Source organism: Synchiropus splendidus, chromosome 13, assembly GCF_027744825.2.
Source record: "Synchiropus splendidus isolate RoL2022-P1 chromosome 13, RoL_Sspl_1.0, whole genome shotgun sequence".
Taxonomy (NCBI): Eukaryota; Metazoa; Chordata; class Actinopteri; order Syngnathiformes; family Callionymidae; genus Synchiropus; species Synchiropus splendidus.
In genome coordinates this window covers 14,683,831-14,711,289 of record NC_071346.1, presented here as the reverse complement: position 1 = coordinate 14,711,289, position 27,459 = coordinate 14,683,831, and the positions used below count along the sequence as shown (strand labels likewise).

General features: G+C 41.7%; 1 protein-coding gene across 1 annotated transcript in view; it reads left to right on the top strand.

The window, feature by feature from the left end:
* The window catches only part of LOC128769343 (uncharacterized), a 269,837-nt gene that overhangs the window by 28,037 nt on the left and 214,341 nt on the right, over nt 1–27,459 (top strand). The window contains exon 3 of the mRNA XM_053882992.1: nt 16,870–16,929. The gene's annotated coding sequence lies outside the window, so the exon portion shown is untranslated. The remainder of the gene's footprint in view (nt 1–16,869; nt 16,930–27,459) is intronic.

The window sequence follows — 27,459 nt, the reverse complement described above, 5'->3', positions numbered from 1 at the left end:
AAAACTAGGTTTTTCATTGTATAAGCTGTTTTTTGTTTTATACTGGAAAAGCAAATTAAACGCTGGACAGTTGAAACTGAACTTTATTTATTTATTTATTTTGGTGGTTGCCAGTATCGAAAATCGTACAGAATCACTGGTGTTGACTGACATTTTGGTAACCTCACTTCACTGATACAGGAATATGAGTAATTCTGCAGTCCAAAAACAACTTTGCTGCGAGTGAAACCTGCATTAGACAGTTCTTATGTGAGACTACTTACCTCAAGATAGGTCACTCCAAGCATTACGTCTTGAAAACCTGACTGCTCGGACTTCATCACGGCGAAAGACGTGCCTCAGCTTCCATCTTCATAATGAAGCGTAATGAAACTGCCGAGCCTCGGAAAACCTTCACCTCAATCAGATGAAGTAACACTAAATACTTGCTGGAAATCGATTCTGTCGCGGGGTTAACAATGTATCTCTTGCAAATAACTCAGTTGCAAAGGTCACGGCATGCAAATGAAACAAGAAAACATTATCGATAATGTGTTTCACTCACACTTACTTTGAAAAACTGATAGATATTACATTCATGTCATTTTCACAGAAGGCTTCTGCTCTCTTAACCTCAGTGAAGGATCCTTTAGCTGTGGTTTAACTGTCGAAAAAAAATCGCCAGTGTTGAAAACTGGGTTAAAGGTTTTGTCACATTTGTACATGACATAATGATACATTTATTAACAATAATAGGCAGCTGGTAAAATAACATGAGAAGCAATAATAATAGTCTTCCCTTCAAAATGAATCATTTCTCAATGGCAGTGTGAAGGAAAACTGCTTTCCTTACGTGGTGGAGGTGAATGTTTTGCCACCGGTGATTTGAGGCGGTGGTTTTTCATTCCCCAACGGCCTTCTGTCTGTCTCGCTGCCGTTTGCGATCGGGCTGTGATGATGACTGCACCGCTGACTTTCAGATGACTCTGACAAATTGGCTCATAAATTTAATGGCTATTCACGTCAGAACATTTTCCTGGCTGAGATGTGTTGTGCCGGATCGGCCAATTGAAATGGTTCTGAATCTGATAATCATCTCAGTTCGAAAAGCTCTCTGTAATGCGACTGCTTTATTTTTTTTCCGGTTTCTGCGGCGCCTCTGTTGCCGGTGTCTGGTGCTCTGGTGCTCTGAAGCTCATCATCTGCTGTCACAACATCCGAAATATGTGTTAAATATATATGAGAGTGGAATTTGGTTTTCATTTTTAAACTTCTTTTTTATGTAATGTTGCGAGCAAAATCTATCTTCCTCAGTTCAGGTTCATATCAGAATCAGAATCTTGATCAGAAAACTTTATTAATCCCAAGGGAAATAGTGTTCGTAACATGCTCTGTACACAACGTATCACAAAAAATGAAAAATAAATAATATGATAAAGTGCAAAAAAAAAAAAGCGATACAAAAGAGCTTAGAAAACAATGTGCAAGAAAATGCAGTTCAAGGACAGAAAAACGTGCCAGAGAATCCTTCATGATATTTTTTTCAGGGATGAATTGTACATTTTTATTGCCACAGGAAGAAAGGACCTCCTGTGGCGCTCGGTCTTTGAGATGGGTTGTCTCAGTCTATTGGTCCATGTACTTCTGTATTGGACCAGGAGCTGGTGGCGGGGGTGGGCAAGGTTGTCCAGGATGTTCCTTAGTTTCAGTTTATATAACCTGATACTGCCCCCCACTGAGGTCCTGTAATCGCAGGGTCTTAAGGACGGGGTGCGGTTGAGTGTAAAACAAAGATGATCAGATATGCAAATTGAAGGTAATGAATTTACCCTTCGTTGTTCAAGGTTGGCTGGTGAGCAAAGCTTCCGTCCGTTGTTTGTCCTGACATTTTGTTGTGGTGTGTGTTTGTACCCAGTGGGGATTGTATTTCAGTCAGTCATGCCTGACAGATAACAGCCCACCGTGCACGTCACATCTATTATTGAAGGGACGGGGAATTGATCGGCTCCAATGGAGAATGTTGGCCTGCCTTCCCTCTTCGGTGTCTCAGTTCCTCTTTGAGCTTCGGCCACCAGTGTGCTACATGGGCGACTGGTCCAGGTCCATTTTTTTTTTTTTGTCTTTCATTGGCACTTTTTTTTTTCCGGTCTGCCCCAATTTCTCTTCTCATGAAACACCACCTTTCTTTCTTTCCCGCGAATACTCACACCCACGTTTGTCTCCATTTCCCGCTTGGCAGCATAATTTAAATTCTCATTTTCTGGCACGCTACTCTCCTGTTGAAGTAGTTGCATCCACAAACCCAACTTTATCCTCTCTTCCTGCCTCCCGGCGCTCTCTCTTCCTCTTCGCCCTCCTCATCAGCCACAACGCACGACTCAGACGCACCTTTGATCACTCCGCCTTGAAACTCTTCATCACGCCGTGTCAAGAGCGTCGTCTTTTGTTGTGCGACAATTCATTCCGTAAAGACCTGGCGATGCCAGCCAACACAGCCGGGGATTCTATTCTGCGCTGCGACTGGAGCAGCGGAAGAGGGGCTCATTTCAGATCAGTTCATCGCGGCATGATTGCCCTGTATTTATTGATAATTGCATTTCGTCATTTTTAAAGCAACGGCGTCGAAGCGGCAGTCGTGTCAACATGAGAGATGCAGCTGCTGCCGCAATTAACTTCTCAGTTTGTCTAATGAAAGGATTAATCCACCAGCAAATTGCTCGGCTTCCTTTCAAACACCAAGCTTCCATTCAGCCCTGCAACAAGTGGAAGAATGGCGGCCTGCGTGGAGTAAAATGGGACTATCTTTAACCACAGCCAAAAGCCACATTCATCTGCTTTGCATGGTGTCACATCAGTGTCTCTTCACTGCCGTGGAACAAAAGGAGCCCTTTGCCAACCGCTGTTTGATCATATCCTGAGCACAGTCGCTGCACGCGGGTGTTTTCACAGGCGGCGGAACCTCCGCCTTCAGCCGTTTTTCTTCTCTGTAGATTGAGAGCTCCGGCCCTCTACAGCTTCAGCTCTTGTCAGAATGGTTCCAAGTGGACGTCAGCAAGCCTCTAACTTCCATCAGGCAGGAAGCAAATAGCCGTCTGTGTTGTAAAAACCCGACTCTGGCAGTGTGTGAACTCCAGGAAACTATCGATAAACAGGATCAATTTTTTTTTTTTTTTCAGTGACAAGAGGCAACGCATGACAACGACCTGCTAGTGCAAAGATCCGTCGGAAATGCCAGTCATCCTCCTTATCTGGTCTGGCTATTGATCCCAGTGCTGACATTGCTGTCAACATAAGCTCCTAGATTGTAATTAGGATAGTTTTATTGAACAAGTCAACTTAACTAGCTACTGTCTCGCTGGGTAATATTTATAGACCTCTCCACACGTCTGAGCTTTGTTCGATCTGTCTTTCTTCCACGTGTCTTGGTACCAATTAACAGGACTGGTGCCATTTCCACTTGCCAAAACATTATCTTAATATATTGGTGTTGTATAAGACACACAATATATGAATATATTTCCCCACCTCAGGCACAAATCCCTAAGAATATTAACATTTTTGTTGTGACCGAGGTGGCTTGTAACGGTACAGGGTCATGCCTTTTCATCTATCACTCCATTCACATTTAATTTCCCTTCACAAAACAGAACAAAAAAAAAAAAACTTCTTTTAACAGTTCTGTAATGCATTACAGGGTGGTAAGGTCTATTGTAATGGACCCTATCTATATCCATGTCTACATCTTACATAACATTGTATGGAAACTTGCCTGCTTAAGACCCAGTGAAATACTGCAAAATAAAAAGTAAATTCCAGACTGTAGATTGCACTGGAATATTAGCCTCACCCACTAAATTTAAGAAGGAAAATAGCTCTTCTTCATACATAAGCCGCACCCTTCTATAAGCCGCGGGTGCAGTGGTGCAGTCTGCGCTGTAGAAAGGTCAGGGGTGCTTAAAAAGGCATGAGGATCACTTCTAAACTAGTTTTGAAAAGGGGGTCCAGCTTCGAGACTGACTCATGAAACAAACTTGTTAATGTTCTGAACTTGAATCCTGAACTCCTCACATCTTTTATTGACATTAAATTGCTTGAAATGGACAGTTTTCACCAGCGTGTCCGACGTTCCAATGCCACAGCTAGTCTCAACTGCTGCTTCTGGTCACTGGTCCTCCAGGAGATCAGCTCTGTTGGCAGAGTTGCAGACATGCGGGCGAAAGCTTTAAGGTAAATAAGACGCCTATGATTTCATCAGTTTGATACGATGAGGCTCAATATGTGGACAGCATGACGCTTTGAAATAATAGTTTTTGTATAAGCCACAGAGTTCAGATCGAGAGAAAAAAGTAGCGGCTTATAATCCGGAAATTATTGTAGTTGCTCTTACTGCAATGAGTCCATGGCAACCTACGTTGTTTATAATCATGCAACTTGTATCGTCAAAAAATACTGGCAACAAAAGTCCATGTATTATTGAACGTTGGTTTCATAACAACGCTCATCTCCTGATGAATACAAGCGCTCTTCACCCGAGGCTTTGATCAATCCCTGTACTTGAAGTCTCTTTTCAAAGAGCAGTGTAATCTTCCTGCAGATATAACCACTTATCCATCTGCAACCCGATCTCATCAATCATGAGGATCCAAATTTATGACTTCGCACCTTTTAAATTATGCAGAGCAATTCTCATTCTGCATGCAGGTGAAACACACCATCCTTCTTATTAACTTTGCATCTGAGCAGATGGGCCGAAATACCAGCCATCACCTTCGGTAATCGTGCGGTCTTGTTTTAATGGAATGCAACATTCACGCTGTTGTTTTTGTTTCAGTCTAGACGATAGCTACATTATGTAAACAGCCATTCAGCGCCGGTGACGGTGTTGATTGATCTGTGTGTGAAATGAAACTTTGAGGAAAGTTGGAGGAAAGGAACAGATGTTTACATCTTGGTGGTTTTCTGAATAACTGGATTCTGTTGACGCACACGCTCCGTTCTGTCTTGCCCACACTGGAAATGTGAGCTTGACTCACTTGTTGTGCGTGTGACTACTGTCAAAAGAAACAAGTAATATCCCAAGATTTCCTATTGAATTAACTCACCCAAAACTTTTATTCACTCACAAAGGTGCAGTCGCCTATTTGCGGTCCACTTCAGCTTTCTCTGGAACTTTTTGAAATTTGACAACTAGTGACGTGAGGTAGGGGATCTTGAAAAAAACGGTTTGGGCTTGCAGCAATTGGAATTCTATGTCCAAGCCACTTTCATCACACTCCTCCTGAAGACACACCCCCTGAGTTGCACAGCATCGAGTTGCTGTCATGAGAGCTGAGAGTGGCGTGGTGGGACAAATAGCAACGGTGTTCAGACATTTCAGCAACCAGTCATTTCAAAGGGGCATGTTGAAATGACTGATCTGTGTTTTTACAGATCCGTACGCACTTCACAACCATGTTTTTATGTTTGGGCCTTGAATTAATTTGTTTATTTCTTTATTCATTAATATGAAATTGCCAAAAACAACTAAACGCATCACCACAAGAAGAGAGTCATACTTACTTTGACAATGTTTTGTTGAAAGAAAAAAAAAAAATAAATAAATAAATATATATATATATATATATATATATATATATATATATATATATATATATATATATATATATATATATGTGTGTGTGTGTGTGTGTGTGTGTGTGTGTCTGTGTGTGTCTTCAAAATACAGAATTATGTTCCATATCACCTTTCAGTCTGAAGCAATTACTAGCTTCAGCTTTATCCATTTCCCTTTTCCATTATAACTGGATGGTCAGGGTTTTTTGAGATAGTGTGTGCAAATTAATTTTTAAATTACTTTTTTCATGCCTATTAATATTATTATCGTAGCATCACATAGAGTAATAATGGATGCAACTCGGCTGAGATAAGCAAATCCATCGAATGATACAAGAGGACGTGGATGTTGAATGCAGTGTTGTGACTTGAGATCATTTTGAAGCCTGATCCAAACCTTTGTTTCTCAAGGTCTGAGTGAAGAAATGAGACGTAGTCATTTGACAAGTGTCGCGAATAAACAAACCGGTTATTTTCTTTTGCTTCATTTTCTTTTATTTTCTTACCAGCAGAGATACCAGACGGCTTCAACTATTTCATGGCAATGGCAATGAAGATCTGTTCTAAGTATCCAACATGACTGCCAGCACGAAGACATGTGTTTCCAGTAAAAAAATAAACTACATAAACAATTCAGTACAAGGTGACGCACAGTACAACAAAGAAATAGACATAAATGAAATGATGACTGAAATGAGACTGTGATGACTCATGGTGAGCAAAATGATGGGCCAAAGATTTTGTCTTCATATTTCCATTGAGTTCAACAACTGCCCTACTCTGCATCGGCCACAACCCCCCCCCAGACCCATAGCGTAATATAGTATATTGAAGTTGGGAGAGTGGAATTCGGGGTCCTATACTGACAGCAGGGGCAGCCTTCATAAGCGCTTCTATGGATTAAAAAAAGATTTCCTTCCCACATAGCGTTCCAGGAGGGGGAGTTTATTGCGCGGTGCGGAGCGTGAGGAGTAACAGGAGGGGACTCTTACCTGACTCTCCTCCTTTGTGACAGAACCGAAAGTCACCATGATTGAAATGTAAGACACTCAAGACATTCCCTTGTTCAGGGATGTTTTTCACTACACAATGGCCAGGGTTTACACTACTCTGAATGTTCTTGAAATTCGTATAAAATTGAAATTCTTATTGAAATATTTTTAAGACATTGAAAGAGCTTTAGTTTCAATAAGGTGATATAAAAACTTGAATATAGCCACCATCGTGATTTGTTGTGCTATTGTCAAACTGATGCAAAATAAACAATATTTTGTTGTTTAAATGTATGTATGGATCCATCATTTGATTCAGTAATATACCAAATTCTCTCATGGACTAGATACATTTTTGTTTTTTCTTACGTGTCGCACTGAACTTGTGGTTCATTTGAAAACATAATGCATCAACATGCAACGCTGTAGGCTGCCTTTGTTGTCAGTATAGGACCCCAAAGTCCACTTTCCCAACGTCAATACATCACGGCATGGGAGTGAGGATGTGTTGTCGGGCATTATTGTTGTGAAGTGGTGCCTTTTGGAGTGAAAAACAGAGCTAAAAGAGGGGTGTGGTCTTTCCATTTCAGATCGGTTTTGGTCTTTCCATTTCAGATCGCCATAGTGTTGGAATATATTGTTTAGCTTTTGTAAATAAAACACACTGTGACTCTATTTTTCTGCTCAACAAACCAGACGTTAGATCTCAGAAGACAATGGGCTGCCATCTGCTCAGAATGGACGTGTCATTTAAATAATTTTGACTCAGCTGCTTCTTAGAATTAGGACTGTGTCCCCCGAGGCTTGCAAAAGGGTGATATTTCAAAGGGGTTACATTTCAATAAACAACAGCCAAAACATCTGAACTATAATGCAGCTCATTTGTTTACTTTCACTCGCTGTCTTCTGATAGAAAAATATGCAAGCTCATGAATCTTGATGTATCACGTCCTCGCTCGCGCCATCCATCTCTTCAGCCTCCATTCACACCAACAATAAACAGCTTGGCCCAAATGGAATCAAGATTTTGTTCTCAGTATTAGTCGAGCTGTCAGGTGTTTTCGCTCAGATACTGTGGGAGACAAATGGGATTTTTCCATCTTATCTGTGCTCTGTAGGAAGTTCAAATTTCAACACTCAATCAAACCAATGTACTGTGTCACTGGTCCAGACCGGCCCCTAATTCTTTCTCTTGCTGCAGGCAACTGCTGAGATCCGTAATTTGCATCCTAATATGCCGAGCATGCCTTGTTTTTCCCAGACTTCCTCGCCACAAACCGCTACAGAATTTGTTGTGGATCAAATGAGGAGTGATGCTTGTGGTTGTTTTCACTCTGTGGCTTTCTGTTCATGCTGGAAACACCGGGATGATTGACGGTGAATAAGCGCACGCCCTTAGAGTGTGTTAACATTATTCGTTCCTTAATGCACCGGAGCGTCATTTGAAAGGACGGCATTTCTCCTGCTCCTTTTTAACACCAGCATAAACAAACAAGATCACTTGTTAACATGTCTAATGATACAGCAGTCTCCGGGGAACAATAATACCCACTGAATAAAAACCTCATGCTCATTCAGTCGTAGAAAGTCGACATCAACACAAAATATACAAGGAGCAGAATCCACCTTGAGTCGAAATGAGTCTTCCTCCGTGACGCCCCCCTTAACATCCCTAAATCCTACACTTAATAATATCTACTTTTTGTTGCGAATGAGGACAATCTGAGGTTGTAAAATATTTCCAATCCTCTCTTCAGGATGGATTTAATCCTTTCCAAATTAGGATCTTACTTGAGGACATTCCAAGACAAACAAAATCCGCGTTTATTCCTCTGAGTTACTACGGAGTGGTGTGCCTGCAGTCACGTGGCTGGGTCAACTGTTAATCTCTTCATGTGGGCTGCATTTTATCGCGATCGTGCGTCTCACCACAAGCAATGAAAAAAAAAAAAATGCCTGCGATGAAGTGCATCTATATTCCTTGTCACAATGAATACAACAGGAATATAGATGTGTTCTTTACTTTGATGCACAGGTGACTAAGCAATTCACCACCTCTGAATATATGTATGAACACTATAGTACTAGTAGTAGTACACTATAGTAGTGCATACATGGATAGGATACAGCAGTGATGTGCTGATGAAGCTTCATGAAACAGGCTCCTCATTTTCAGATGGACCTTTCTGCTCTAAAATCTCAGGATTTGCACCACTTTTTCGTTGAAACCTCACGTCAATTTTAACTCAAGAGTGCCATCTAGTGGGCTCTGAAAATGAGGACACTGTTTCATGAAGCCTCATCAGCCCATCTCTAGGATACAGTGTGCAGCACAATACATATGTTATAGCACAATTAATACCTTAAAACCTGGGTGGAAAAGTGATTTGTCTGTTGGTTTATGATACATGAATTACCCCAATTTATTCACTTTACAACCACAGTACAAATGACACACATGCTTTTGGTTTCTTATCAACATCGTCGTAGTTCGCTGAAACTCTGGCAATGCGAGCCTCTACAAGGATGGATCAGGATACAATGAGCTGTTCTTCAACAGAATTGTTTTCAGTGACGTATGTCATAACTATAAAGTGCTCTGGGAAACCCTGCATTGACACATGGCAAGATAAACTACATATGTCTGCAGGACAGCAGGCATGGGCAAACGTATATACTGACGTTTTGGGGGCACTTGCTCATGGGAGGAAAAAAAATGGCAATTGTGCTGTAAATAAACAAAACAAAAAAAAAAAAGTCAAGCAATCGAACATATTGGAAAACAAAACTTTCAAAACCGTGGCTGTCTTGCATTGCATCTTAGTGACGTCAGAAGAGTTGCAATGTTGTAAGGATATATGGGAGGGGCTACTTGAGAGTATTGTGTTGCATGTCGGAGAATGATTCTCACAGAAACTCAAATAAAAGGCCTGTCAAATACCAAACTACATCTAAGTGGAATTACCATGAAAGAGTAGCTTCTCTCAAAGCTACTCTCTCTATTTATGCTACATTGTTTTTCAACTTATCTAAGGTCATAAAATGAAAGGGCAATTTTCTCGCAGGAGGAATAGGGTCTGGGATCTATCTATGCATGTGCCTGGACATGGGTATTTGTTGGTGTGACACCTGCATTGTTGTACGCCTCTGTCATTTGCAAAACAAACAGGTTCTGGGTTTGGTTTGCTTAGATGGCATTGCCAGTTTTAATACCTGTCCGTGTGTCTGTGGTTTGTTTTGAGTTATCAAGTCCTGCAAAGAAAGCCAGAAATTTGAGCTTCTCAAATGCAGTACTGGTGTCACTACCGGTGGAATATATGTTGTTTCATGAAACAGTGTCCTGACTTTCAGAGGCCATCAGATGGCACTATCTGTTTTAAAATGTTTGAACTTGAACAAATAGTTCAATAAAAATGTCACATTATTTTGAAACCAAGAGCGACATCTACTGGCCTCTGAAAATTCGGACAGTTTGATCAACCCTGCAGTACTGTTTCATGATACCTCATCTACCCATCACTACTGCTGAGTGAAAGTCGTCCCACCTTCAAAATACCAGGGACAACCCTGACATTTATACTATGAATGTGGTGAAACAGATGGCTGAAGAAGAAGGATTTGGACCAGCGACTTGCTTGCTATGATGCTGCAGCACAACCTCTTGCACTGGTACCATCGTCTCATAATCCTTGCAGCTTCCATGCTGCGACTGAAGTCCACATAGACTTGCCACGGGGATCTAACGTGACAGCAGCAATATGTATCAATCGCTCAATCCTTTACTTGCAAATGCAGAAACAATCGAATAGAACTAGTCACTGAAAGAGTCCATTCCGAAAGATTAGCTGTATAAATCAGAGTGAGCTCGAGGACTTTTACTTCTTTCTCCGCCTATTGATCGTTTTTAAAAGAAATGAATCGAGGGTTATTGGTCCGGCTGCCGCCAGCTGATGTTAAATAACGGCTCTCCTGTTTAAATAAGCCTCTCCATGCTCATGCACCCTTGACTCCGTTTAATTCATTATTCCTTCTTATTTAGTTGGCTATTTTTGGATCATCAGCTTATCTTCTTCATTTCACTTGCTGCTGCGGCGGAGAGAGCGCTCACTGGGTGTTACAGGTTACAACTGTGCTGCGGAGTTTCGTCAAATGCCTCAATATGCGCTTTCATCGGAGAATAACCGTGAGATTTTATTTTTGAAGGTCTGTCTTGTGCGTCCTGCTCAAACGAAATGAAGAGATATTTGAAGAGGGATTAGGCATCAGCTGGAGAACAGTTTCATAAACAGCTATTGTCTTGAGCCCAGACCCCTTAATCCATGTCATTATTAGTGTCACAGTATCACTATTTCTCTCTCAATCCCTTCTAATCTCACTTTGGAGCTCCTCCTCCTCCGTCTCCTCCAGCCGCACTCATTTTAAAGCTCAAGATTACACTACTGCCCTTCGCCGTATCGCAACCTCTTCATCTCTCACTCAAGCTTTCTCTTCACTAATCCCAGTATCTTATCGCTCGGCGTTGACTGTCTCCCAACTGTCCACCTAATTCCGTCTCTCCGTCTGTCCTGCCCCGCCGCTCCGAGCGCTGTGTTGCTGAACGCTCTCCATCCAACCCGCTGTCCCCTCCCGTTCACTGGTGTGACAGGGGATCAGCAGCTGGAAGTCTAATGGGTGCAAAGACACATTTACAGATGTGTCAGAAGTGCAGCGCCGTGGCAGGCTGTGGGTGCGGGCGACACCCCAACATGAGCTCTTTCACAGCTGAACGAGCACCCGCTCCGCGTTGTGTCTGAAAACTGAGAGAGGAGAATGTGGCAGGCGCTGACCTCGGCAGAAAGAAATTAAAGGCTGATAAATTCATTAAGCCCAACATTTTCCTGCTCCAGTGTGTTTGTTTCTTTTCTTTCTTTTTTTTTTTTTTAAATAAAAAACGTGTCCTTCACATGTTTTGAACCTCCTCTGCTTGACTTTGGCTTTGGTTTTCCTCTTCCCTTTATTGCAAGAGAGATGATCACCTGGGTAAATTCACTGTTGTAGCAGAGCTTCAAGCCCTGTCATGCTGAATGAACCCTCCTCTGTACAATGTCGGAACACAACAAGATGTAACAACTTCTTTGAAATAAGGCTGAACTCAACAACTTTTACTAGTGGGACAGATGTATTTGACAACAGCTGAGCAATAAGTAGCCATTTCACGCTGTTGTGTGACATGTTCACTGTTCACATGTATTTGTGTCGCAGGGCTCCACATTGTGCAGAGTAATACAGACACACCTCAGATATGAGGATAATCTAACAGGATAATGTTGCGTTAGGGAACAGTTAGGGAAGCATCAGGTTCAAAAACAAAGGAGGTTTTGACCAGCTTGTTTGCCCCATTGGTAAGTGAGAGTGATAAATAAATGACTAAAATAAATATTGCTCATCTGTTTCAGGAGTTTTTAACTCAACACGTACAACTGTTATTTCTCAAGGATACACAGCTTCAGAGAAAAAGGCTGGAATTCACTGAGGCTGGGCCTTGACTTCTGTTTTCAGCAGCGCAGGGGAATGTTTCAGAGTGAGATGTTTGCATCACTTATTTCAAAAGGCAAAGGACACACATTGTCTTAAAGTCTTAAACAGCATGAATCGATGGAAGTAAAGCACCACAAGACTCACCAATACCGTTTCTTTTGTTACAATATTCAATCCAAGACGAAGTTGGTGTGAAATATTCTTTTCCCGCTCCGGATCAATCTGTCGGCAGCTGTGCTCCTGCTTGATTGTGCCCACAAAGGGAGTCTCACAAACAGCGGGACTTAGTGACAGAAGTTAGTTACCTTGCTGAGAAGCTGTCGCCTTGCTGAGAATGCTCCTCATATTTTCTACCTGCAAAATATCAAGCTTCTGTTTTCCATAACTGTCAAAATAAGGAGTCATTTCAAGGCTCTTAAGAGATCGCAGCTCAGTTAAGGGGCTCTATATACTGTATGTGTACAGTGTAAAAGGGAGGTGCGTGTTGAATTATAAGTTGCTTGATGGTAGATGAGTCATGAATGGAAAGCGGAAACACTTCGGAACAGTGGTGTCCAACTCAAAGAGTTCAAGGTGCTGAGAAAAGTTTTATTGAGAAGGATGAAAGAGACAGAAATCACTGTCGTTCTGCCATTTAGTGTTAGGACTATTCAATGTTTTACTTGGACCAAAATTTAAGATTAAACTCTTGCTTGAAAATAGTCGTCACCATTCTTTGTGAAGGAGCCTTTGCTTGAAGATCGTGTTGTTTAAAGTCTACAGTAGAATTTATTTCTGGCGTACGACTCAAATTCATCATATGCCAAAGACGTTTTTCAGTTTAGAGCAGTTTAGTCTCCATAGTTAAGCTACAGCTTCAAAAATAACTGATAGCAGTCGAAGGGTTGAGAGAAGTTTTGAGTGATGTACCTGCAGCAGTGAAAGAGAAGCTTTAGTAGTGATGTGTGGTTTATGGTAGATGTGTATGATGCATGGAAACAGTAGCTCTGACACAAGGATGGCAGCGTTAGAAGTGAAACATGTCTATCAGAGGGAGCAGCTAGGGACTCAAGATTCACACGGTTTGGACTAGCGGTTTTATTTCAAATTTCAAATTGTTTTATATATATTTTGTAGTCTTTTTTTTTTTTTTTTTAAAGCTGCAATGATGATATGATGTGATAAATAAGTTTGTCTAAATTACATTATTTTGCATAGTTTTATTTTAGTTTTATGGAGTTTTTTTTTTGATAAATCTTCAACTCGGCTTGCTCCAGAACATTAGTTAGTAAGGAAGAGTTGATCAGGTTTCATGAAACAGTGTCCTGATTTTCATAGGCCTCCAGGTGGCACTGTCTGCTGTAAGATGTTTGGACTTGAATAACTAATTCAATGAAACCTCTCATCATGTCTAAACTAAAAGCGCCATCTAGTTGCCTCTGAAAACAAAGAGACTGTTTCATCAACCCTGCAGTACTGTCATGATGCCTCATCGACCCGTCACAATCTGTCTTTAGGTGTTTACATTTTGTGTTACATTTTGTGTGGTGAAGTTAGAGGTGCATCAGGTTGTTCGCTCTGACTGTGAGTGAGTGTGGGAGGATGATGTGGTCAGGTGAGTGTTGGTGCATCAGAATAGCACTGCAATTTCTAGAATGCAACCAACACAATCTATATGATCTCCTCACTTTGCAACGTTGTTCGCACGTTCAGGTCCTTCATGGCCCAATATTGTCTTATCACACACCCCTAGCTTGGACACATGAAGAAGAGAAGCAGGAAGACATGGAGAGGGCAGGTAGAGTTGTCCATAGATGACAATGGAGGATAGTTCTAGGTGACCTGCAGAAAAAAAAATGTTTGATGGGAAACAAAACAAACAACAGAGGCTCATATAGAAAACAGCAGTGTTGTTTGTGCCGTCAGGTTGATTTCCATCTCTGAGTTTGTTATTTTCCATTATTTCTGATTTCTCAAGCTTGCTGCGGGACTCACTCAAGAAATCCATCTGCAAGCCAGCCTTCCATATTAACCTGCCGTAATTCGCATCATTTTCAATGTCTGTAAATAATTTAGTTTGGTGCTCGAAGCAGGATGTTTTTAAAGTAGAATCTTTTGTGCTATAACTCTTCATGAGCCAGGTTAGCTATTGTGCTGCCACGAAACACCACCGCACTTTAACCAAGAAGTTGGCCAGAGGTTCAAAACGTTGGTGGAACATAATGTTCTGAGCAGACAAACTGTTGCATATGAATCAATATAAACGTTATTGGTTGCTTTAAAGGAGGCGATCGGTCCTTAGTTGTTTTCATTCTTGCGTTTCACCGTGAGCCGACTGAGTAAGATGCAAAAGGTTTCCAAAGCCTTATTGACCCTGGCCAAGTGAAACTGGTCCCAATTCTCCTGGAGTCCTCTGTGAATTCAGATTGATCTGCGCTTTGATTGGTGATTAGCCGGCTGCTTAATTCTATTTGTGGACTGAGCTGGAAAACAAAGTACTCCCTTGAAGCTGGCTCATTTATCCCAGTAGTTTGAAGAGCAGGGATAAAACAACAATTGGCTGTCAAGATAGGTTATCTTTGGCATAGCTTGAGAGCTTGGCGTACCAAAAAAAGGAATGGACTCCTCCAAAGAATAAGAAGAAAACTGGCGTATAGTATAGGAACAGAAGAAGGGGAAGGATTAAAAAACTATTATAGGAAGCCGGCGCTGTCCTAGATGAGAAGAGTAACCTGTGGGGAGTGATAAGAGCTGGCAGATGGATGGAGTGATAAATAGACAGATGGGTATTTAGATAGATGCTGGTCCCTGATTGGTAGATGTAGAGGTTGAGGAGATGATGGGCAGATTGGGGAGAAGATAAGGTGAAAGGCGCATGCAGAAACTTACTTGAAAGCTCACCGTTGTCTAGAGGGTTTGCGTCCCCCGTCAGTCAGCTCCTCCTCCCCCGACTCACTTTTCTGGCGTCCGCCACTACAGCACTAACAGGATGTTTTTAATAGAATTAGCCCGCTCTTGTTATCAGTGAAGCGGGCAGCCACGGAGTGAGGCGAGATTGAAACAGCGATTTCCAATTTGAGATTGTGTCTCACACACACACACACACACACACACATGTACACACACGTACACGCACACTCCTGGTGCTCAGATAGAATCAACGAATCACAGCCGCCATCTCTCACTCACTTTGTGCCTCTTTACCTTCCTCTCCCACTTCGAGGCGTGCAGGTTATTTTAGCGCCATCGCACATGCGAGCGAACATCCCCGGCAGATGCCCTTCCTCTTCCCCTGGATTCACCGGCTCCCTTTGACGGTTCATCTTCTTCACTCGGGCCCCCTGTCCCCACACCACTCTTTTTATTACTTCACTGCTTGTCCTACTCATCCCACACTCGTCCATTCCACACACCTCCTCCTCTCCTGATTCTCGCCTCCTGCGCTGCCTCCGCTTCCTCCGCCAGCACTTTCTGCCTCACCTTCTCTTTTCAGCTTGTCCCAAGTCATTCACCCCGTCCCCATGAAAGTGTCTCCTCCCCTCATTCTTCATCCTCTGCTCCCACTATTCACCGCCGGCCCTGGGGCGTTGAATCCCTTTGACTTGTCTTGTCAGGTCTTTGGATTTCTGTCTAACCTCTGGAGATATATTGTGTGTGAGTTCATGCAGTGCAGTCTTGGTCGCTTGTGGCTGTGTGCTATTGAATGTATGAGTCTGTGTTTGCGACATAGGATTGATGCTGCTGATGCTCTGTGTGTGTGGCGGATTCTAAGGTCCTTCGCCGGCTCCCCAAGGCCAGTTGGTCTTTTCTCTCTATCACAATGCCACAACTCCAGCCTTTGAAAGAGCTCGACATGAGTGCTGCCTTGCACATGGTCCACTATTGACTGTCCTTCCATTAGGTCGGCTGTTGGAGCATCTTTCAGCATTTCACCATTCTGTTTGTGCTCAGACTGTAAAACCAGTGTCAATTTGACCTCACCGCGAGTGCTATTTTGACTGACGTGTCATGGATGTCATATGAAAATCCTTCATGATTTAGTAGACAGTGACGATATCAGACAAATTGTAGCATTATAAATATTAGTAATTCAGTAATATTAGTATGTATCTTTTTGTCTTAGCCAAGAAGAATTATATTTTGGAAACATTTGGTGTTTGTTTATCAACTGAATGGATTGTTTTCAGGGTTTGTTTTACATTTTGGATTGGATTGTATGGTTGGGAGTGATGTGGTTTTGGCAGTGTTTTGAAGCATTTGTAATAAGTGACTGCCTGATGAGGCTTCATGAAACAGTGTCCTTATTTTCAGAGCCGTCTAGATGACACTCTAAAATCATAGGATTTGAACGGCCATTTCAATGAAACTTTGTGTCAATTTTAAACCACCATGTAGTGGGCTCTGAAACTGTTTCATGAAGCCTCGTCTGTCCACCACTTGCTGAAGCTGTTTTATTCTCAAAAACTGGAAAACCTCACTTTTAGAATCGCAGCTTTTGCTTAAAATTCAAATAACTTTGAATCTGTTCGCTTGATAGAACTCAGTTGAATCTGAGTTTTGAAAATGCCATCAACCTGTCGACCTGGTGGTGAACGGTCAAGGTGTTTTAAATCCAGTGAAATAATGCCTTTTTGTGTGTGAAATAAAGAGGGGAGAACATGTAGATCACACTTGATATCCGTAGGCAAACTTGGTGGGTTGGTGGGGTGCTCACATCTCAGTTGGTGGTCAAAACTGCTGATACTTATCGAAGAGTTTGTGAATTCAATCTTTCTCTTTTTCTTTTCAGTGTTTCGCATGGCAGATCACCTACGTATCTATGTGGATTAACAGCCTGGTTCTCTTTCTGGTGAGCAACGATTGACGCGCACAAACACACAATGCATGAAAAAACTTCCCCATGTTTTTTTTTTTCTTTTTGAGTGAAAACTTGAATGTAGAATGCCCTTTTATTTCCCCCGCAGTGATGGTGGAACTTCTGATATTAGAGTTCCGTTCCCCTGAATTGGTTCCCATTCGTGTAACTGAGCAAAAACAACTTTTTATATATGCACAGTTGTGAGCAACTTACTGAGTGAGTTTGAGTCCCAATCTGGCCTGAATGACCTTGGAGTAATGATGGTTCGCTGTGAATTGATGATGTTTTCCTTATGACGTAGGCAGTTTGAGTCACATTGGATGTGAAACCTGGAATCAACATTTGAATAAGATGGTGTAAAGCTCACTATGGTTTGTCTTACATAGAGTCGCAGGTGCTTAGGTTGAGGTAATAAGACGTGACACTCCATGGCAGCCTGCAGGCCTGTATGATGAGACCTAGTGATGCATAGATGAGGCTTCATGACACAGTATTGAAGGGTTGATGAGGTTTCATGAAACATTCATTCATCCTCCCATCACCAACGAGTACTCACATAAATAGATTTGTCAAAATCACCCCAGAAAATAGCGCTTAAAGCTAACACAATGAGCTGGCTAGTGTTGCAGCACCACCAATAGTAAAGTCATTTTGTGGAGACTTTTAGCATCAGTGTCCTTTTTTGCTACCATTTTCTCCATTCAGAAAAGGAAAAACATTAGATCACTTGTACTATTTGTCTTCCAAACACACAATAGCACGGTACTTCTTGGTGCTCTGCTCCACTCTTCTATATGATGTGTCGACAGCTTTGAGCATAAGTGTCGTCTCTCTTAACTTTCCTACCTCTTCTGCAACACCACTTGAGTGTTCAGCTGCCACAAGCATGGATTTTCTTTGAAAGATTTTTCTTTTTATAGAGGAGAAGAAGAACTGACAAAACTTCGCACGCGTAAAAATGTGTCTATCTATGTTCCTAGATTTATTTACTGATGATCTTGTCGAAGGACTGAAGTTCATATAAGATCAAAGTGCTTCAGTCTTATGCAAAAATGGCTTTGTGTTTGTGCTGTACATTTTTTTGTCCCACTGATATGTGTTATTCATGCTATTCAGTTATGTTATTTACTATTTCCGTGCTGTCCTTGGTGTTTACAGTTTTGTGCCAGGTGGCTTCAAGGAGTCTCTCCTCTCGCGAAACCACTCACCGTAACAGACACATTCTTAGATTTAGATCACATGAGCAATATGTGGTGCCCTCTGCTTGGCCGTCTATTGAGCACGTGCTAGTGATGTGTGGATGAGGTTTCATGAAACAGTGTCCTAATTTTCAGAGGCCACCAGATGGCACTGTCTGCTGTAAAACATCACATCATTTCTAAACCAAAAGCGCCATCTAGTGCCCTTGGACACTGTTTCAGCAACCCTGCAATACTGTTTCATGATACCACATCGACCTATCACGGGCACACACAATTTAGTATGTGCAAAGTTCAGCCTCCAGCCAAGTATAGTGGTTATGAAGTCATAAAATAATGTATTCTGTCATGTATTGTCGAAGTGTTTACTTGGCAGTCGGTGAGAAAAGTACGTTTCCCACAGAGTGGATGAGCTGTGACTTGTTGCGAGGGGTCAAATATAGTAACAGACATCAGATTCTGACCTGCATGCAACACATAAACCGAGACAAACTCAATGCATATTGTTGGATAATGTCTGAATAATTCATATGCTCAACTCAGGTTATTAGTTCAGACAGAATCTCAAACTACTACGCGAGACTCATTGTTGGGTTGTGTACACCCACGTGCCCACATGAACGTGCGAAAATGAGTTGCTTTTTCCTCATTACGCCTAAAATAATATGGGGTCAAAGTCGTAGCTGGATTTAATTGATGTCAGTGAATAATAAGTGGTCGGAACAGGGTTTTAAAATTCTGCTGTCAAACATCAACGCCCACCTGCTTTCGTCTGCAGAGACACATTCAAACACTAGGTCAGGTAATACGTCGTGCCGAGTTTACGTTCCGAGCCAGGTCCCGTGCCGGATTGAAATGCATTGACATAGAAAACCATTTTTGTGGCTTAATTGCATTGGGAACTGGCGGAAGTAACTTTGGACTCCAAGGATTGCCTTGGGTGTTTTAGCAAATATGGAGAGAGTGGAGAATATTTCACAAGAGATCGGTTTCCTAGCAGTTCAAAGATGGATTCAGCGGCGCCCCAGTCTAACCTCAATTATATATCTGTATATGTTCATGAATGTTGTTTGGATTGCTTGTGAGCGCTGTGCTACACGTCAGCTTTGGACAAAAGCAGAAAAAACTGTTTCAGCCAGGAACCTAAAACCAGGATTCACTTCCTGGTTTTAGGTTCATTTAAGTTAAGGTTAGTTGGACCCTCTAAAAGTGTGAGTGAGCGCTGCGATGGACTGGCGACCTGTCCATGGTGTATTCTTGCCTCTCGCCCAATCGCCGCTGGTATAGGCTCCAGCACTCCCCGCAACCCTGAACAGGACCAAGGAGCGGTTAACTGAAGAAGGATGTATTGTTTTTTCTCACCGTGCATTGATATTTTTGACTTATAAAGTAGGGGTGGTGTTGTTAAACCAGCAACACGGGTCAAACTCAAACTCCTCTGTGGCCTGATCCAATTCTACTTGCATTTCAGGAACATGTGATGCTAAGATTTGTGGATTTATTCCTCTCCCCACTTAGCGCAGCTGTTATATCAACAGTCTCGTTTTTCTTTATTTTATCCTCAGTAGCAGCACACAAGATCAACACGTCATCTCAAACTTGTCTGCCGGTGATGCCACGTTTTATTAAAGAGATGGCAGCGCGTCAGACAAGTCAGGCCCACACTTGTAAGCTAAGATATATCTGACAGTCAATTTCATTCATGACATTTCTTCCCCCGTTCCATTCGCAACCCCCTTTTGTGCAGTCTGAGATAAACTGGCACTCCATCAGCAAGTCTGCGCCAAAAATGGGATTGATGTCAAAACTAATATGATATCGGTATTTACACCTGAACTTGGCATTCTTTCTTTTTATGTTGACATTTTGCAGCAAGTCGGTGACCTGAGACATGCTTCTGAGGCAACAAAGAAGTCATTCCCATGGAGAGGATTGAATGCTATATTTAATCTCCACAAGGAAACTGAAGTAAAGTCATTTTTATGCTGAACCAAATGTTTTTTTTGAAAAAAATAAAGTGCAGGAAGCGATCTCCCTGTTCTAATGCTGTTGGCAAGTGTGCCGCGTCACTGTACTCCAGCCAAATGAGCGTCTTCAGCGAGTGTCAGCTAGTATTCACGGATTGTACAGTTTGGTTGCAAGCCAACTCAACACATCTTGAGCTGATGATAAATCTTCACCATCAAGAAGTTTTCACTAATGTAGGAAACCGATGGTCACATCCAAAAAGTTCGACGGTGAAAACTTCAGTACAGTAAATCAAGAATTGTATGACAACCTACTTCATTTAGAAGCATTCAAAACGCTCCCTGAAAGTGAGACAAGTACGGGACGGACCAAAAAGAAAATTTGTGGCCGAAGCCAAAGCCAAATAAAATTAAAAATGCTTGGCCAAATACTGAATTTTTATATTGTAACACATTTTATACATGTTTTTGAAGGAAACTAAAACCTTTTTTCAATATATATATATATATATATATATATATATATATATATATATATATATATATATATATATATATATATGACTTCTTTTCTTAAAATTCACTATATAATAGGCTGATAATGTAAAAAGAAGCCTCTTGATAGTTTACTTTCCAACACTGTAAAAGAAACAGAAACTTCAAACGTATGTGCACCCTTTGGATCTCACGTCAAGCGTCGCCATAGCAATGGTTGGTACCAGCCGTGTTTCTTACTTGACTGCATGGTCAACAAAGAAATGTTGAAACCTGTGAGACATGGGTCAATAATCTATAAAGTCAAAATCATTTTGACTTGTGTTGAACCGGTCACCGACCAACCATGCAGTGAGCCTCGGAGTCTGTGCTGTCACAGCTGGAAGTGGAGGATTGTGTTGCCAGATTGTTTGAGAATGGTGGAGTGGGTTAACTAAATACATAAAAATATAAATATAAATATAATATATAAACATAATTCAATATATAACAGAAAAGTCTACACTTTATGTTTTATTGCAAGTGCAAATTAGAAATAAAAAAAAGAACAGAAAATAAAACACAAGTGCAGTGGTGCAATTCTTGAACATAAAATGTGTAGGAATCAAACAAAAAAATACAAGTTATGAGATTGGGAATATTGCAAATAAATGCCTTAATAAAAACAAGGTTACCGAAATGTTGACATACACGTGGACAAGCTTCATTGAAACCATGTCGATTTCAAAGCTGCTAGAGCTGCTGAAACAGTTTTACAGTCTCCCCGACCAGAACCGTAATTTCAAATTCAGATTTCTTTCCCCTTCAGCACAAACTCTATGATACATGTCACGTCCCCCATTATTCTTATTGATTTGTGCCATTCATTTTTCCCCTCTGTCTGTAAACTCCACTCCCTCTTTGGTTCAGCTTGAGGCGAAGCAGCACTGCAGTGGAAAGACAACTGTTATTTACCTTCTGGATAACTCCTCAGCATTATGGGTCACAGAGGCCTGATGATGGGCTTGGCTTATGAGGCTGCCCGGCTGTCTGGCCTGTAGTTACTAGTCATATATCCACACCACCTGGCCCTTGTTCCTTCCCTGCTGCGCCCGCTGAATCGGACCTCCAGTCAGGCTGGGCTGCTTCCCACACGGCAGCAGCCTGAGCTTTGCCCCAGCACCGCAGCATGCCTGGCTTCAGGGCAGCTGAGGGCTATGGTGCATGGATGAAAAACTATCCAGGGGTAAAACCCTCCTTGAGGTGCAGAAAGAAGCATGGGAGAGGAGTAACAAAGGCCCCCTGGAGTAATGGAAAATGGAATGGAGTCAGAGCAGTCAGCCAAGCCTGTTTCCATGCACACCAGCTCTGCACCTCAGGGCCTGACACACGATCAAACTGTGGAATCAGGGACAGCACGTTGCGAGTGCACAAACACTCATGCTCGCACCCCCATCACAGGCATGGCGCTCCCCGCAACTTTACTCCAACTTTGGCTTGTAGAGTATCACCAGCAGTGTAAAATGGCAGCGCCTGAGATCAGGCTGCGTAACAGAATGAAGGTTATAAATATTCATCAGTCAGAACGCAGCAGTGTGGAGGAGAGGCACGGACAGATCTCAGAGGGGAAGCCAGAAATTCTTTTTATTTATATCCTCCTGCTGCGTTAAAGGGTGTTATTGTGTCTTCGCGGAGTCTAACGCCGGGTTGGATCTATAAACATCTCCTGCCGTACTAAATATTTCTCTCCCACTCTTTAAAATGCGTGCTATTGTTTCGTTGCACCCAGTGTCATTTCCGATTCTTTGTGGCCTGCAGACACAACGAGACTTTAAGGCCATTTTTCCAACAGCCAGTCAATTCTAGTGACCTCCCGCGGGCGTCGGATTGTGACCCAGCACGCCGAGCCTGGAGGCTGCCGTCCTCCTCTCCCTCCTCTGAGAGCGCAGCACTTCTATCTCTCCATCTCCCTTTATCTCGAAAACACAGAGCGCCACTTTTTAATCATGCCCCCGAATTGGAGACACTTTTCCAATTAATGGAGCTGCTTTGGTGATGCACCGTGACTCTTTATAGATGTAGTGCGCCAGCGGGCCCGTGATGTATAACCACCTCGCTGGCTCAGAGTGTGAACAAGATAGCATGTGCAATGTGCATTAACAGAGAGGCTCGCACAGAGAATGAGTGACAAACGTGTCGGCCAACTGTTCGCCGTCGATGGCGAGGTCACTGGCGTGTCATTCCCTGACACGTCTCTATTCATATATAACATTTCATTTTTCAGACGACATTTCTCTCACCAAATGAAGACACACGTGGAACACCAGACCGCCTTGGCATACGCAGCTTAATATGCACGTCTCACTTTGGGTCTCCTGCTTTCTTTGCCCTCAATAATCAGTTTCTGTTTTCAACATCAATCGCACTCTGCCTCATTTCCCCCACTGAGCATCTCTGTTCTGTGTGGCTTCTGCCACTCATTAGTTCAACCTGCTGTCAGTGAACCAGCCAATCTAAGGAGGCTTGTCAGGGCAATGCATTCACACACTGTCAGAAACACAGCGAGACTGTAGCAGCACAGGAAAAGAAACATGTATACGCTGCATTCCATCAAAGAGCCAGATGCTAAACAAAAGTCAAATATGCTTTTTAACCATTGAGCCCACTCATATTTCATACATTCACTTCAAACTCTGCTGTTAAATAGGTTTCTGTAAAGGTAAAGCTTTAAAAGATGCGGTTTTAAAATATGCTTACCTTTTATCATTCAGTATGTTTGTCTTGAACTTAGTGGAGAATAGTGATGGGTCGATGAGGTTTCATGAAACAGTGTCCGAATTTTCAGAGGCTGCAAAATGTTTGGACTTGAACTAATTCAGTGGAACCTCACATGATTTCTAAACCAAGAGTGTCATGTAGAAGCCTCTGAAAATTAAAACACTGTTTCATCAACCCGGCAATACTGTTTCATGATGCTTCGTCGACCCATCACCTTTGTAGAGTAAGTTAATGCAACTTAAAGTGATTAGATAACAGTGGAAAAAAGGTAAAAAAAAAAAAAATGTGCTGAATGTTGTATTTATGCCATGACATTGTAAAAAAGTTTCTTTCTTGAATATTTTCTTTATAATACGTTATTAATGATTAAAAAACAAATTACTTGCTTATTTAGGGTAAATACTTGGTAATTATGGTGTTATGATGCTATTTCAGGGTAAAACCTAGTCAGTCTTAACAAGACAGTCATCAATACTGGCCAATATAACTTCAAATACACATATGAATAAGCAGTTTATTTACACTAATAAATGTTGCCTAGTCTAAGAGTGACATTTTTTTCCTCTTTATATAATATTCTTATATTAATAAACTACCACGAAAACTTGTAGTGATAATGTACAAGAAATATTACAGATATTACAGAATTATATGTACATTATACATTGTATTTAACAATATATATATATACATTATATTTATATATATAATACATTATACTTACATTTTTTGTCGACAAGAAATACTCTCAAAAAGTACTCCCTCAGCTGCGCTTTTCCCGGGTTGGCTTTGGAAATTTCTTCTTCCGCTCTCCAAACTTAGACGTTATACTTTCTATATAACATATAGGGATGTAATGCACTGTGCTTTCACCTCTCTGTTAGCCCCCCTGTTTTGTCAGTGCTCCATTCACATCCCACCTGTAACATAGTTCCCCATGTGCACCAGCTGGCCCTTGTTGACCAATTCAGACTACTTTCAAGTGGCACTTTCTACAAGGATTGCATTTTTTTCTACAAAAACTCGATCAAAAACATATAAGCCATGAAGTCATACTTGTATGGTTTATGTTTTTATGGTAAACATATGCAACCATAGTGCTAAATGGGCTTTAAATGCTGTTGCTACAGAAGATATAGTTCAAAATTAGAAATATCGATCGGTCAGCAATTTTTTTTCCTGGACATTTTTTTCTCCACAAAGATGATGTGAGATGGCTCTGAGAGTGTCTGATGTCATAAACACTGAAAGGACATTTAGAAATAAATAGAGGCTGTGCCAAGATGGGTGCTTTATTACAGGGCTATGTTTCCCTGTGTGTATTTATAACTCCAGTTTCCTTCCAGCTAAGAGGGGAAGCTATTACTTTCACCACTCACACACACAGTGAGGGAACAGTATCGCTCAATGTTGGTGTGTTTTATAGCTGAGAGACATCATATACCTTCTGAGTCATTTGTACTCCACCACAAATGTACGTCGCTGGCGTTTAAAAGACGGGCGTTGAACCTGAGCCCTGGCAGCACCCACAGGACGTTCACATGGCAAGCAACTTCACCCTTTTTTGTCTTCATTTTCCTTCATTTCCTGCCTTCTTGTGGCTTCATGTTAACATGTACACCCGTTCCATCGATCAGCCTGACACCCGACCTCGCTGAGTCTTCTCTGCACGAGATGTTTATGAAGTCATTTTTACTGTGTGGAGCGTTTCATGCCTTTTCCTCCCAGAAGAGAGAGCCTTTCCAACAAAGTAAAGAGGGAAATCACTTCCCTGTGGCGCAGACGGGGAAGGTTGAATGAGGATATTAACCAGGAGTAATTGAATGTAGCGGCGCTGGTTGGATCGTGGATTAGCCCGCCTCACCTGTGCACTCTCAACCTGGATCTGGTAGAATGTGAAGAGTGAAAATGTAGCTTGCTTTGAGAGGACGGTGCCACGCTGCAGTGGAAATAGTTTGACTTTGGGGGCCGAGAGCCCGCCATAGTTCACTTGGTTCATTCTTATTTATCATGAGTGACAGCTGTGGAGTTAGAAAACTCAACACCTTTCTGTGTGAGCAATGGACCTGTCTTTTTATTCACAGCTTAGAGGCCAGCAGGGCGCTTCACTCCGAGAAACACCAAAACAAGAACTTTTACCTCACTATCAGCCATTTTTTAAAATGTATTTCTTCTTCCGTTTTTTGCCAAACCAGCCAAGATGGAAACATCAGAGTCACGTAATAGCTGTGACTGTTGTGTCCAGATTCAACATTATCTTTAAGTGACAATGAAAAGGAACATCCGAAGACCAATAATTCTTTTGTGGAGTAAAATCTGAGTCAACTCTTCCCATCTCTGTCATTCCAGGTAACAATGCACACAGTGTCCTACATTCCTCAGTTGCTACCACTGTGGGGTGTTACATAACCAAAGCCACAGTTGAGTTGAAATGACAAACAGATTTTTGTAGTAACAGACTTCAGTCAGATTAAGAAGCCATGGAGACTCGGATGTATTGGTGGTTGATTTTCTGTTTCCCAGTAATGACACAACTTTTGGCAAAGTCCTTTTTACATCTGTGATGCAGTTGCAGTTCAACTGTGCTGCGCCAGTTTACACTTGATCCCTCTGATGCCTTCTGTCAGCTGGTCCTCTGAATGCGCTTGGCAAAGTCTACCAAAAAAAAAGCCTTAAAGAGGAGTAGAAAAGGAGTGAAATCCGACCATACAGCTCACACACAGAGATTGTTTTACTTTGAAAGGTAGTTGGCCTCTTTACTTGCGTGACAGTGGCTGGGCTACATTCATGCATGTGGGCTCTGGCGGCATGAAGTAGAAGCCCTGCATGGAAGACTGTGACTGTGTTACATTGATGATAATGTTTGTCTACTGCAGCACATACACACGCTTCACAAATAACTAGTTCATCTAAGCAAAAATCTTTTGGGGTTCCTTCATGGACACAAAAACAAAATGGACCACATGATACACATATATTAGCCAACAATGACTTGCTTATTTACAGCTAAGAACCAGTCAGTGAAGTGTTGTTTTCATTAAACATTTGGTGGTGTTTCTTGGGTAAAATGATTCATTTCTGGCTAATCTGCTGCTTATACACCAATAATAAGTAGTGTATTAATGGTAATATTTAGTGATGGGCTGATGAAGCTTCATGAAACAGCGCCCACTACGTTGTACTCATTGCTGTTAAAATAATAGGATTTAAACAACCAATTTAATGGAATCTTGCATCAATTTTAACGCCAGAGTGCCATCTAGTGGTCATGCAAAATTAACACTGTTTCATGAAGCCTCATTAGCCCATCACTAGTAATATTTCCTCTCTTGTCTACCGTTCACGCCTCACATCAGAAGTTTGACAACAGCGTTCACTTCATTTAATTTTTCACTAAAAGCGATTATGGGTTCATAAAAAAAGGCATGCCGTTTGTATATATATATATATACATATATATATAATGCTATTGTTACCTGTTTTTAATGTTCTTTTGACATATTATGATGAGATATTGATGTCAATAAATATAAAGCTTCAACACAGTCGATTGTAATGTCCATGTTGTGGTTAATGTAGCACCAAACAATGCCTGAGGTTTCGCCCGTACACTGTCATGTCATGGCTGGTCAGAGGGCTGCATGAGGAGTAGGGGGAGAAGGGCAGTGGGGACTTGTGAATAATTCCCTCAAGAGCTCACATAAACGCTCACATAAACATAAACATATTTCAAGGAGCAATGAAAGTAAATTTAATTCTTAAATCAATTCGGAAAAATAAGGTCCAGCTGAAAAGGCTTTTCTTAAGCAGGGCAAAAGGGCATCACTGGAGGACAAGCCTGGATGGTTGAATAACCAAATATGATAAAGTCATGTAGACCTTAGTCTGACTTACTTCTGTGGTCAATATTTAGCTTCTCAGTTTATCAGCTTTTTAAAAATGTCAAGTGAAGTTGCTGTGCTTCTGACGCTTCGCTGTCAGTCTCTATTGAGTCATTTTTCCAGTGGATGCTGGCACACAGAATAGTCCCATCTCTAGCCTGCGAGGTCAGAGCACACGATGGAGGAACCTCTCATATTGGCCAGCACAAATAATCGGCTGCA